Here is a 12,297-nt window from a genome sequence, read left to right on the forward strand (position 1 = left end):
TGTTAAAATGGCTCCAACGTGTCCGTTGAAAGTCGCTACACTAAATGTTCGAGGACTGGCAGGGAAAAGAAAGGAAGGCCAGCTTTACCGGCTTATAACGGAGCACGACGTTGATGTGCTAGCCGTGCAGGAGACGAAAGTCGATGGTGAAGAAGAGACCGGCGTTATGGTGCAGCGTTTCACGTCTAGGTTTTCTGTCGTAGTCAATAATGCGGTGGGCACATCCGCTGGCTGTGTCCTTCTTGTGAAGAAGTTGCCGGGGCTAGAGGTGCATGCAATTTATTCGTGTGTGTCGGGCCGGTGTGTTGTCGTCGATTTTTCGTTCAACAACGACGAGTGGCGTATTGTGTGCTTGTACGCGCCCAATAAGGTGGATGAAAGGGCTCAATTTTTTCACCAAGTTGAAGAGCGTCTATGCAAGGGAAGACAGCTCATAGTAATGGGCGATTTCAACTGTGTCCTCAGTGCGCGGCATAAAACAAGCGTTCGTGGGTTTAGAGACAAAAGCACAAACGTGTTGTCGCGAATTGTAGAGAAGTGGGACCTTGAGGATGTAGCAGAGTTCCTCGAAGAAGCGCGTGCTGTGAAGTACACACGGTTTGAGGGCTCTAGTCACGCACGGCTCGACTGCATTTATGCATCTGTTGACATTCTTCCGGAATGTAACAGTTACCAAGTAGTGCCAGTGTGTTTCTCTGACCATTGTTTAGTTCAGTGCTGCATAGGAATTCCAAAGCGAGGTAACACTTTCTCATGGGAAACGTGGAAATTAAATAATAAGCTTCTTCAGGATAAACCGTTTAACCGAGCAGTAAAAGAAGAAATAAGGAAAATAGACCCCAGTAAGAACCTTCACGTATGGCAACAGTGGGAGCTGAGTAAGGAAACCCTAAAAATAAAGGCAATAGAGAGGACCACATGTATTCTTTTCGCAGAGAAACAAAAAGAGACTGGGTTAAAGACGCTTCTTCATAAACTGCTCAGACAGGAATCTCAGGCACTGGGCAAATGGATAGAAGACATAAGAAAAGTGAAACAACAGTTAGAGCTACTTGAAGAGCAACGCTATCGGAGAGCCCTGGTGAGGGCAAGGGCTGAAGACACAGCTGCAGGTGAAGCGCCTTCGAAACGAGCGCTAGGGTTAGAAAAAGCACGCGCTCAAAGGAACCACATCGACGGAATAGAATGGCGTGGGACCTTATCAACAGACACTGACGGCATCAAAGCGGCTTTTCACGAGCATTACCAGGCGCTATTCTCGTACCACAAAGTAGAGGCTACCACATTTGGGAATGAGTTTTTGCGTGCTATACCCCGACTGGACGACGAAAGAAAACAAAGATTGGAACTAGAGATAACAGAATCCGAAGTTGAACAGGCCATAGACAACTTAAACCCCGGAAAATCACTTGGACCAGACGGTTTTAGCGCCGGTTTTTATAAAGAATTTAAGCACGAAATTAGCCCTGTATTGAATGTAATCTTTAACGAAGCTTACAATTGGAACACATTGCCTCCGTCTTAAGGGTCGTCACACACAGTACTCATTCCTAAAACTGATGATGCAGCGAAATTAAGATATGTTACGGCGTATCGTCCCATAGCACTCACCAATATCGAGTATAAAACCTTTATGAAGATATTGGCGCGAAGACTGTAGTCAGTGATACAGGACATCGTCGGGCCTCACCAGACGTGGTAATAAAGGCCGTGCTATTGTTAGTAATATTCACAAAGCGCGCAGTGTACTTGAGTGCTGTGATGATTGTAATAGTCGGATTGCCATTTTACAGATTGACCTCGAGAAGGCTTTTGATTGCGTGGCTCATGAAATCTTGTTTGCCGTTTTAGACTATGCCAATCTCGGATCTGTAATCTGCGAGGGGGTCGCCCTGGCGTACCGTAACTGCATGACCAGATTGATCGTGAATAAGAGTTTGGGGGCTCCCATTAAGCTGCAACGTTCTGTGCGTCAGGGCTGCCCCCTCAGCCCTCTGTTGTTTTGTATCTGCATTGAAACCCTGTGTATGAGATTGATTGAGAACAATAGAATTACGGGATTTAAGCTTCAAGCAGTTGAAGTGAAGCTGCTGGCTTATGCAGATGATGTCGCTGTTTTTGCGGAAGATCAGGGGAGCATAATTGAGGCTGTAAAATATGTCCGTAAATTTAGCCATGTCACTGGTAGTGGAGTTAACTGGTCGAAGTGCCTCGGGTTCTGGCATGTATCGTGGCCAACGAAGCCAGATCATTTTGCCAACGTGGATTGGGTGACGACCCCAGGCAAGTATTTGGGCGTCCCGCTCGATGCCTATCGTGATAGCGAGCTGTACTGGAAAGGGCAGGTCAAAGACACACGGGAGAGAGCTGAGAAGTGGAAAGGCACTAACCCTTCTATTTTTGCCAGAGCCACCGTTTGTAACCTTTTCTTTATCAGCAAGCTTTGGTACGTAATACAAGTATTGCACTGTTCACGGTCAAATGTTCAGAAGCTACACAGGATTTTCGCCGTCTTTGTCTGGGCGTCGGAATGGGAGCGCTGCAGCCGGACCAACTTGTTCCGGAGGGTAAAAGACGGGGGGCTGGGATTGGGCCATCTCTTTGTACGGCAGTTGATAAACCGGTTCTTGTTCTTTAGGGACGCAACCGACCCTTTCTTGCGCACGGTATGTCAAATGAGGCTGAGTAGACGTCTGCCAGAGTATGTGGTTTCAACCGAAGTGTTTTCGGGAGGGATTCGAGGGATTTACAAAAAAGTTGTATCGAGTGTCCGATTTCTTTCAGTGCGCTTCTCGAATGATTACCTGTCCGGTGTGAACAAAAAGGAACTGTATTGTGCTTTGTGCGACGTTCTTTTCCCAGTGCCATTGTACAGATCCTTGTACGGTGGAGGCCCAAGCAGCGATGTTTTAAAGAGAGTAAAGAAAATGAAGGTACCGCCAGGAAACAAAACCTTATTTTTCAAATTACACACGGGAACGTTACCAGTTTAAGAAGTTTTTGGAGAGAAAAGGAGTATATTTACCGTGGGGAACACACTGTTTAATTTGCAAGCAGCCAGAGACAATAGATTATGTTTTTTTTAAAAACTGTTGGGAAGGCGTGTTCTTCTGGGATGTATTGCAGAGGACACTAAAGAAAGAATTTGCACAGGACCCGTATGGCATCCGTTACTTAACCACAGATAATGAGGATGGGGTGCTTTTTGATTTAATTATGCTCTTGGGCCTCCATTGTATTTGGCGCGCGAGAATGGCAGGCTACCATGTCGATAAAGAAGCGCAGCCTGCACGTATCCATTTCAGGGCTCGACGTCGTCACATCTGCGAGCCTTCCCTGCGCAGTGAAGACCTGGATGGCGGTGCTCGGCGTTCGATCTCCGCCCCGGTGTGCCCAAGCTGGAACTTACTTGGTGGTTTGGCTGAGTTTTGGGTGGATTTCACCTTGTTATCTTACTTATCTTATTTTTGTAGGACTCATCCGTGATTGAAACAACGCTGATGTCTAAAAACTCTCCTGGGCAAGGGCCTAGCCCTTGGTCAGCCTCCCTTTCCCCTGATGATTTGCCTTTGCAATCTTTCTTCCGCAGCGGTGTTAGCAGCATCCCTGTCGCGCTGGTGCCCTCGAACGGTGGATTCATCCGGCTGAACAACCCACAAGCTGTTCAGGCCGAGCTCCAGGCCATGACGCGTCATTTCCAGATGATAAGCGATGTCCGAAAATTTGGAAGAGGTGGGATAGTCTGTAGGTCATCAGATTCGACCTGTGTCGCAGACCTCCTAAAGTGTAAGACTTTCGCATCTGTCCCGGTGAGTGCGTTTATTCCTCCTCATCTAGCATGCACTAAAGGCATTGTCCGGGGCGTAGACTCTCGATTGAGCCCAACTGAGACTCTGGAGAAACGGTCTGATGCTGGCGTAATAGCTGTATACCGGTGTAACCGACTGGTAAATGGAGAAAAAGTGGCCACAGAATCAGTTATCGCTACGTTTGCTGGCCTGTCCTGTCCTTCTGAACTGAAAGTGTGGCCGCTTATTTTTAGAGTGGAACCTCTCGCTTCCCGTCCACTTCAGTGTCGGAACTGTTGGCGCTTTGGCCATAGTGCAGGAGGCTGCAAATCAAATGGACGCTGTCGCGCCTGTGGGGCCGATCATTCTCCCAATGAGTGCACAGCTGAAGCCGAAACTTGCTGCTTATGTGGAGGAAACCATGCGGCTGACTATGCAAACTGCTCGGCTAGAGCTAACGAAATACAGGTACTCGAGGTAATTGACAGGCGACGATGTTCGCGGCGAGAAGCTATTGCAGTCGTCAAGGAAAGAGCCTTTGGATACGCTGGCGTCACTGCGAGGCAATCTATTTTACAGGAAGACCACTTATCGAAGCTCATTGAATCAGCCGTAGAAAAAGCAATGACAAAGGCTATGCAGCATATTGTCACAAGTGTTACCGACTGTCTTTCCCAAGTGTTTACTGCGCAGATGACACAGCTATTGCAAACAGCTGCAACTCCAATCACAAAATCAATTGCTTGTGCTGCAGAACAGGTAGCCAGTTCAGTCCTGGTGCCGAGTACCACATCGGATCCAACATTTCTTGGATCCGATCCTTGTTCTTCGCGTCAGTCAGACTCGCAGGTCGACATGGAAACAGGTCATGATAACAGGCCGCAAAAACGAACTGGGTCTCCAGTAACTGCTTCTTGTCCATATACCAAAAACAAAAAGGGTAATCCAATTTCTCATTCTGGCATCCAAGAAAGTTCATTGCGACGGTAGTCGCTGAAGTAACTATATCAGTTAGATCATCACCATAGCTTCTTTAAAAGTGCTACAGTGGAACTGTCGTTCCCTGTTTTCTGCTTCAACGGACTTATATTGCTTAACAGCTCATCTTAATCCTGACGTCATAATCTTACAAGAAACCTGGCTTACTCCTGAGAAAAATTTTCATTTTAAAGATTTTCGATCTTTTCGATTAGATCGCCTTGCACAAGGAGGTGGCTTAATGATTTTGTTGTCATCTAAATTCTGCCATAAGGCGAAAATAGCTTTCAAGTTAATGTCTTCGGAATGTGAAATTTTGGCAGTGCGCCTTAGTATCCCAGGCTACCGTACATTCTCAATTATAAATGCTTATTTCCCTACGGGCGTACACATTACATATCAATTGGATAGTGCGCTTGCCAGCTGCAAAAATGAAGTCATTCTTACTGGTGACTTCAACTCGCATCACGTGTCTTGGGGTTACAAAACAGATTCAGGTGGGACACGTCTGTGGAACTGGACCATAGATAAAAACCTTTCATGCCTTAATAGCAGTGGACCTACATTTGTCCGCGGACAATCTCGCTCAGTGTTAGATTTGACGTTTTCTAGCACGAGTGTCACTGTGACATCTTGGACAACGATTGATTTCTGTACAAACAGTGATCATCTCCCGGTATACTTTGAAATTGCATGCCCTTTGACATCAGTTGAACGACAAGGCAGAATATTTGTTAATTGCAAAAAATTTAAAGACTGCTTGCGGTCCACCATTGCATCACTAAATAATAATAATGACGAAGAAATTGGCTTGAATGTTTGCTCAGCATTACAGACGTCCTGACAAAAGTCCGAATTTGTAATTCAGACAGCTAAGCGTTCCTCATCTAGTCCCTGGTGGAACAGCGAATGCACACGAGTATATAGAAGAAGGAAAGCTGCTTGGAAAAAACTTCTACATAATCAGAGCCCACAAAATTGGAAAGATTATCAATTTATTTCGGCAACCTTCAAACGTACTATTAAACATGCAAAAGATGAGTACGATAAAAACCATTTCAATTATCTATCTAATTCCAAAAACAAACGTGCTTTATTTAATTACCGTCGTTTTAGAAACAAACTCCCAATGAGCATTAATGTAGACTCAGTCGTATATACCTCACAGGAAATGCAGGAGTCCTTAGAACTACTAGCTAAAGGACTGGAGAGTCGATTCGCAACGCGTCTTCAAAGTTCTGCTTTTTCTCCTGCATTCTCAGGCTACAAGGAGATATCCTATTCGGAAGTAGCAAAGGTTATGTTACAGTTGCCAACTACAGCGCCTGGCCCGGACGGCATAACAAATGCAATGTTAAAGATTTTCTTTCAAGAAGCTCCACGTGAGCTTCTGAAGTTGCTAAACTACTCTGTTAGTAACGCATGGATTCCACAAGAATGGAAGATCGCCAAAATTATTCCGTTAATTAAAAAACCAGGGGCAGGGTATACTATCGACAACATCAGACCAATTGCGTTGACATCAAACATAGTGAAACTTATTGAAAGAGTGCTTCTCGGACATATTTTAGAGTTTATTGACGACAATCGATTGTTGAGTCCGTGTCAAATTGGATTTCGATCTGGCTATTCAATATGGCACGCGCATGTAGACCTTGAAAGTCGCATTAACATTGCCAGACAGGAAAAACAATACGCGGCTCTAGTTACCTTAGATATATGCAAAGCCCTATGACAGCATTGAACATACAATTTTAACGAATCGGTTACAGAGCCATTGCTTTCCAGGCTATATAGTAGCATGGGTGCATGAATTTTTAAAAGACCGGGAGTTCTATTGTTTTCGAAGCGGCTATTCTTCCAGTAAATATAAGCAAACAAGAGGTGTGCCTCAGGGATCGGTACTTTCACCAGTATTATTTAATATTTTACTGAGCAGAATCCCCGTTCACCCAGCTGTCAGTACATACGTTTATGCTGACGACATTGCCTTTTTTGGTATGGCTAGCGACATATACTCTCTTTACGAAATACTGCAGTCGTATCTAAGGGAACTGGAAGGCTGGCTGGATAGCTTACACTTAAACCTGAATGCTAATAAGTGTGCTATCCTTGTTTTTCCCGTTAAAGACCCAGTATACATATCGCTTAACTATCATCTCGAAGATATCCCACAAGTAGAATCACTAAAATACCTTGGAGTGATTTACAACGGAAATCTTAACTGGCGGCCGCATATTGAATATATTGCGACAAAAGGAGCTCGTTCAATGGGCATTTTGCGCAAGTTGAGCAACCGAAGAACAGGTATGCGAAGAAAATCCCTCTTGATGGTGTATAAGATGTATGTTCGTCCGGTGTTAGAATTTGGATGCGTTTTATTCTCAGGTGTTCCAGCATACAAGCTTCGGCCGCTAGTTTTGTTGGAACGAGAGGCGCTACGTCTGTGCTTAGGCCTCCCGAAATTCGTTTCGAATGCCGTATTATACCTGGAGGCAAGAATCCCACCCATAATATGCCGATTTCGCCTTCTGACAGTTCAGACTTTCCTAAGGCTATATGAATCCCCATTAAACCGCCTTCAAATTATTTTCCTCTCTAATCCAGAATTATTTTTTCCTATTCATTGGCCCAGGTTTCATAGACCACAGATTATATTTGTGCAAACATTACTTGAACCACTAAATGTGCACATTCGCGAGGTGCTTCATGATAATACGCATTCAAATTACCCAGAGATCAGGTTTGATGACATTTTCCCAAACCATGCGAAACTCCTCCCTTACGGCATTTTAAACGCCATGTTGCAAGACCACCTGAGCAGCCTAGAAACAAACGTTATCATTGCAACAGATGCCTCACAGTGCGAGGAAAAAGCTGGCATTGGAATATTTTGTCCTGCGCTCGACTGGTCTTTTTCTTTAAGGTTGCCTGATTTTGTGCCTATTTTTCTGGCCCAGTTGTTAGCAGTAATGCTAGCTTTACGTAAATTAGACCCAATTATTACAACGGCTGCCATTCTGACTGACTCCCTTTCAGTATGCTCTTGCCTTACCGCTACTAATGAGTCACCCATGCTAAAACTATTCCACTTACTAGTTCCTGCCCATGTGCGATGTGTTCATTTGATTTGGGTGCCAGGGCATAAAGGTTTGTTTTTTAATGAAACTGCTGATTCACTGGCAAATGCATCACTATCCGGCCCTGTTCTTCCTATTCTACCAGTGACAGCACAGATCACGCCGACAAGATTTCGGATGCGATCAATAAGATTAGCCTTATCAAACCCACATTTGACTGCTTCTCCAGAGTATAAGCACCTGGCATTTCCCTGGCATATCGAATCCTGTGACACAAAGATGCTGGAGGTCTGCCTCACCAAATTACGCTGCCGCATACCCTCGCTGAATTTCTACTTACACAGGTCGGGTTTGGTTCCCTCCTCCCTCTGTTCTTTTTGTAATGAGGAAGAGACGATACACCACTTTCTTCTATCTTGTCGCCGCTTTACTGCGCTTAGAAAAAGATGGTTGGAAATACCTTTTCGAAGAATTGGCCTGGACTTGACAGAACCTGCAATTCTTTCGTTCGGAGCGTCCACTTTGGGATTCAGCCACACGGATGCATGCTTCGCTGTCCGAACATTCCTTATGGAATCTAAACGAATGCCCTGCTAAATTCCTTTATTTTTGTTTTTACTTTTAGGTTAATTATTACCAATTCAATATTACCTTCCTGATGTTATTTAACAGGCAATTCTGCGCTATTCAATGCTATTTCAATAACTATAAGGAAATTTATGCTCCATAATAATTTCAAATAATCCACCCATCTCTTGGCTAATCCCCCATCGTGGGAAGGAGCCACACGCATCACAGGCCACAACAACAACAACAACAACAAAACATGCAGTGGTTTGTCGCTATCCATAAAGCGGCAGAGGAACCACCCGAGTGGCTCCCAAGAGTGGAACTGTTGGTAGCATTGCGCGAATTTTGATTAGACTGAGCCAGCACAATGCTGGTGGAATATGTGCACATACGTACAGAAAATGTATATTCTACTTTTGTGTTCCCTTTGGTGAGCCTTGCTTCTTGCGAAACTATGTACTACAGCCAGGCAATAAAGAAAAAGAAAGCCTCCGTGGCGCAATCGGCTAGCGCGTTCGGCTGTTAACCGAAAGGTTGGAGGTTCAAGCCCTCCCGGGGGCGGTGGTCTCTTGTTTTTTTTTTTCAGATGCGTTGCGTGAAAGTCACGAGCACATGAGGTAAACGGCAGCACATGGCTAGCCTCCGTGGCGCAATCGGCTAGCGCGTTCGGCTGTTAACCGAAAGGTTGGAGGTTCAAGCCCTCCCGGGGGCGGTGGTCTCTTGTTTTTTTTTTTTTCTTCAGATGCGTTGCGTGAAAGTCACGAGCACATGAGGTAAACTGCAGCACATGGCTTGCCTCTGTGGCGCAATCGGCTAGCGCGTTCGGCTGTTAACCGAAAGGTTGGAGGTTCAAGCCCTCCCGGGGGCGGTGGTCTCTTGTTTTTTTTTTCAGATGCGTTGCGTGAAAGTCACGAGCACATGAGGTAAACTGCAGCACATGGCTAGCCTCTGTGGCGCAATCGGCTAGCGCGTTCGGCTGTTAACCGAAAGGTTGGAGGCTCAAGCCCTCCCGGGGGCGGTGGTCTCTTGTTTTTTTTTTTTTTCAGATGCGTTGCGCGAAAGTCACGAGCGCATGAGGTAAACTGCAGCACATGGCTAGCCTTTGTGGCGCGATTCCACTTCCGGCCACCGCAGTGAACGGTCGCGGAATGTTTTGCTCCGAAGGGGTGGTTACAGCGGCCCAGGAGGGCAGCGGTCTCAGGTTGAACGACACACCGAAGGATGACTACCAGGTTATTTTGCCACAACTACCTACAGGATCAACAGTTACAACGACCGTTTTTTTTTTTTTTTTTGCACGGAGACCTGAAGGCGAGGCTCTACCGTGTCGAGCATTTCCGTGAGACACTTGACTATCTGCAGCTGTGTGCAGCTTGTGCAGCTACACAATGGATCACAATGGAGGATGATGTGTGTATGCGCCAAATGATATCAATGAAAGATGTCGTTTTTTCTCAAATCTAGAAGAGTACCTTCGTTGTGACAAGTACATCATCTTTCTTGGTGACTTTAATTGTGTGTGTAATGCAGAAGATCGTGCTAAACGTAAATTTCCGCAGGACACGAGTGCAGTGATATTGAACACCTTAGTAAATGACTACAACCTAGAAGACGTTGGTCGCCTTTTGGCCAGTACTTTGCAGCCGCAATTTACACACTATCAACGAGATAGCCAGGCACGACTTGACAGAGCTTACATCTCGTTAGATCTTGTGCCTCTATGCGATAACTATGTCGTGAAGCCGGTGTCCTTTAGCGATCACAGTATAGTGTGGTTTGCACTCGGTGCTAAGCCAAAAAAGCCGCGGTTCGATTGGGCACTTTGGAAATTTAACGAAAAACACCTAAGTGATGACAAATTTATAAACGATGTAAAGCACGAAATTAAAAACATGTTCAGTAATGAAAGTGTACCTTGGGCAGAAGTATGGGAAGACTTTAAGGTTCGCGTGAAAATGGTTGCAATTGAAGTAGGAACTGTTAGAAGACACAATGAAAAAATGAAACAAAATGAGCTCCAGAAGGAACTAAATTTTCTTATTTTTATGGACAGTGCGGAACCTGGAAAATTTAGTGATGAAATCAGAACAGTTAAAAGCGCGATGGAAGCTATTGACACGGAAAAATATAGAGCAGCAGTGATTCGGGCACGGACGGAAAGACTGTGGGTTGATGGAACGCTGAACAAACGCGCCATCACCGATGAAAAGAGGTACGCAAGGAAAAATGAAATAAGACAGATTAATTATCGGGATGAGGTTACTTCCGACTCGAATATGATTGAACAGGCGTTTACCGAACACTACCGCAAGTTGTTCGGCATCCCAATCCACGTGGGAGCTGAATTTGAAGCAAGTTTCGTGAATTTCATGCCGCGCGTTCATGACGACGTAAAAGCCAGTCTCGAGGAACCGATAAGCGTCCGAGAAATAGAACACGCGATCGAAGAACTTCCTCCAGGCAAATCACCGGGTCCCGATGGCTTAGGAGCCGCCTTTTATAAGGCATTTGCGACTGGGCTTGCTCAAGTGTTGGAGCATGTATACTCTGAGGCACATAAATATAAGCGACTGCCACCTTCTTTCAGAAGTGCACACATGGTTTTAATACCGAAAACAGATGACCACAAGGCGTTTTTATCGGTTGGGGCATACATGCCAATTAGCCTTACAAATACCGATTATAAAATACTCATGAAGGTATTGGCAAAGAGACTTCAAACAGTCATTACAAATATTGTCGGTCCGCATCAAACTTGCGGCATAAAAGGCCGCACTATTACTACAAACAGCCACGTAGCGCGAAGCGTTCTAGAGTGTTGCGACGTTTTCGCTAGACGCGTTGCTTTGTTGCAACTCGACCTGGCGAAAGCCTTCGACCGTGTGTCCCACGATGCTCTTCTTCTTGTTTTGGAATATGTTAACGCAGGGAAAGTAATCTTAGATGGCGTCAAAATGGCCTACGACCAATGCACGACACAGATTATAATTAATAAGTCCCTCAGCGAGAAGCTGTCACTAAGATCTTCCCGTAGACAAGGGTGTCCACTAAGTCCATTGCTTTTTGCATTGTACCTCGAGCCTTTCTGTTTAGCAGTGATACGCAATGACAACGTCCGAGGATTTCGGCTACAGCTTTCTGAAGTCAAGGTACTGGCATACGCTGATGACATCGCAGTCTTCTGCGAGGATCATGATAGCGTTCTTGAAGCTGTACGTCTTGTAAAGAAATACTGTGAACGATCTGGATCCCGGATCAATTGGGAAAAGAGCATCGGTATATGGCACGGTCATTCGGACATTATACCAGCCCACTTTGCAAATATCCGGTGGTCAACAACGCCAACTAAGTACTTGGGTGTGCCGCTCGAGCACTATAACGATACCGCACAGTACTGGTCCGATGAAGCTGATAGAATGAGTGAAAAATCAAAGGGTTGGCTTGGCCGAGTTTTGTCAATGTTTGGACGCGCTTCTGTGTGCAATCTCTTTTTAGTAGCGAAAGTGTGGTACATTATGCAAGTGTTATCAATGTGTCGTTCAAGTGCGCAAAAAATTCATCGTGTTTTTGTCGTATTCATATGGGCTTCTAGTTGGGAGAGGATCAGCAGAACCAATTTGTTTCGTTCAGCTCGAAGTGGTGGGCTAGGCCTGTCGCATTTGTTTATCAGACAAATTGTGTCTCGTTTTCTTTTTTTTCGGGATCAGAGAAATGATTTTCTACGCACAGTAATTCAAGTCCGTTTGGGAAAAGCACTGCCGCAATATGTTGTAACGACCAGTGATGTGAAGGGAGGAAGTATTAGGGGATATCTGCGCGAAGTGGTTGATTCACTTCGTATGTTGCGTGTGCGGTTTTCCATGGAATATCTGTGCTCTGTG

At 45.3% G+C, this 12,297-nt stretch overlaps 4 non-coding genes across 4 annotated transcripts; all 4 read left to right on the plus strand.

The window, feature by feature from the left end:
- Positions 1–8,903: 8,903 nt before the first annotated feature.
- Positions 8,904–8,977, plus strand: TRNAN-GUU (transfer RNA asparagine (anticodon GUU)). The gene has a single exon. It is a non-coding gene; the product is annotated as a tRNA-Asn (tRNA).
- Positions 8,978–9,054: 77 nt separating this feature from the next.
- On the plus strand, positions 9,055–9,128 carry TRNAN-GUU (transfer RNA asparagine (anticodon GUU)). The gene has a single exon. It is a non-coding gene; the product is annotated as a tRNA-Asn (tRNA).
- Positions 9,129–9,210: 82 nt separating this feature from the next.
- TRNAN-GUU (transfer RNA asparagine (anticodon GUU)) lies at positions 9,211–9,284 on the plus strand. The gene has a single exon. It is a non-coding gene; the product is annotated as a tRNA-Asn (tRNA).
- A 76-nt stretch (positions 9,285–9,360) lies between these two features.
- Positions 9,361–9,434, plus strand: TRNAN-GUU (transfer RNA asparagine (anticodon GUU)). The gene has a single exon. It is a non-coding gene; the product is annotated as a tRNA-Asn (tRNA).
- Positions 9,435–12,297: the final 2,863 nt, after the last annotated feature.

The sequence above is a fragment of the Dermacentor variabilis genome, chromosome 1 (assembly GCF_050947875.1).
Source record: "Dermacentor variabilis isolate Ectoservices chromosome 1, ASM5094787v1, whole genome shotgun sequence".
Lineage (NCBI taxonomy): Eukaryota > Metazoa > Arthropoda > Arachnida > Ixodida > Ixodidae > Dermacentor > Dermacentor variabilis.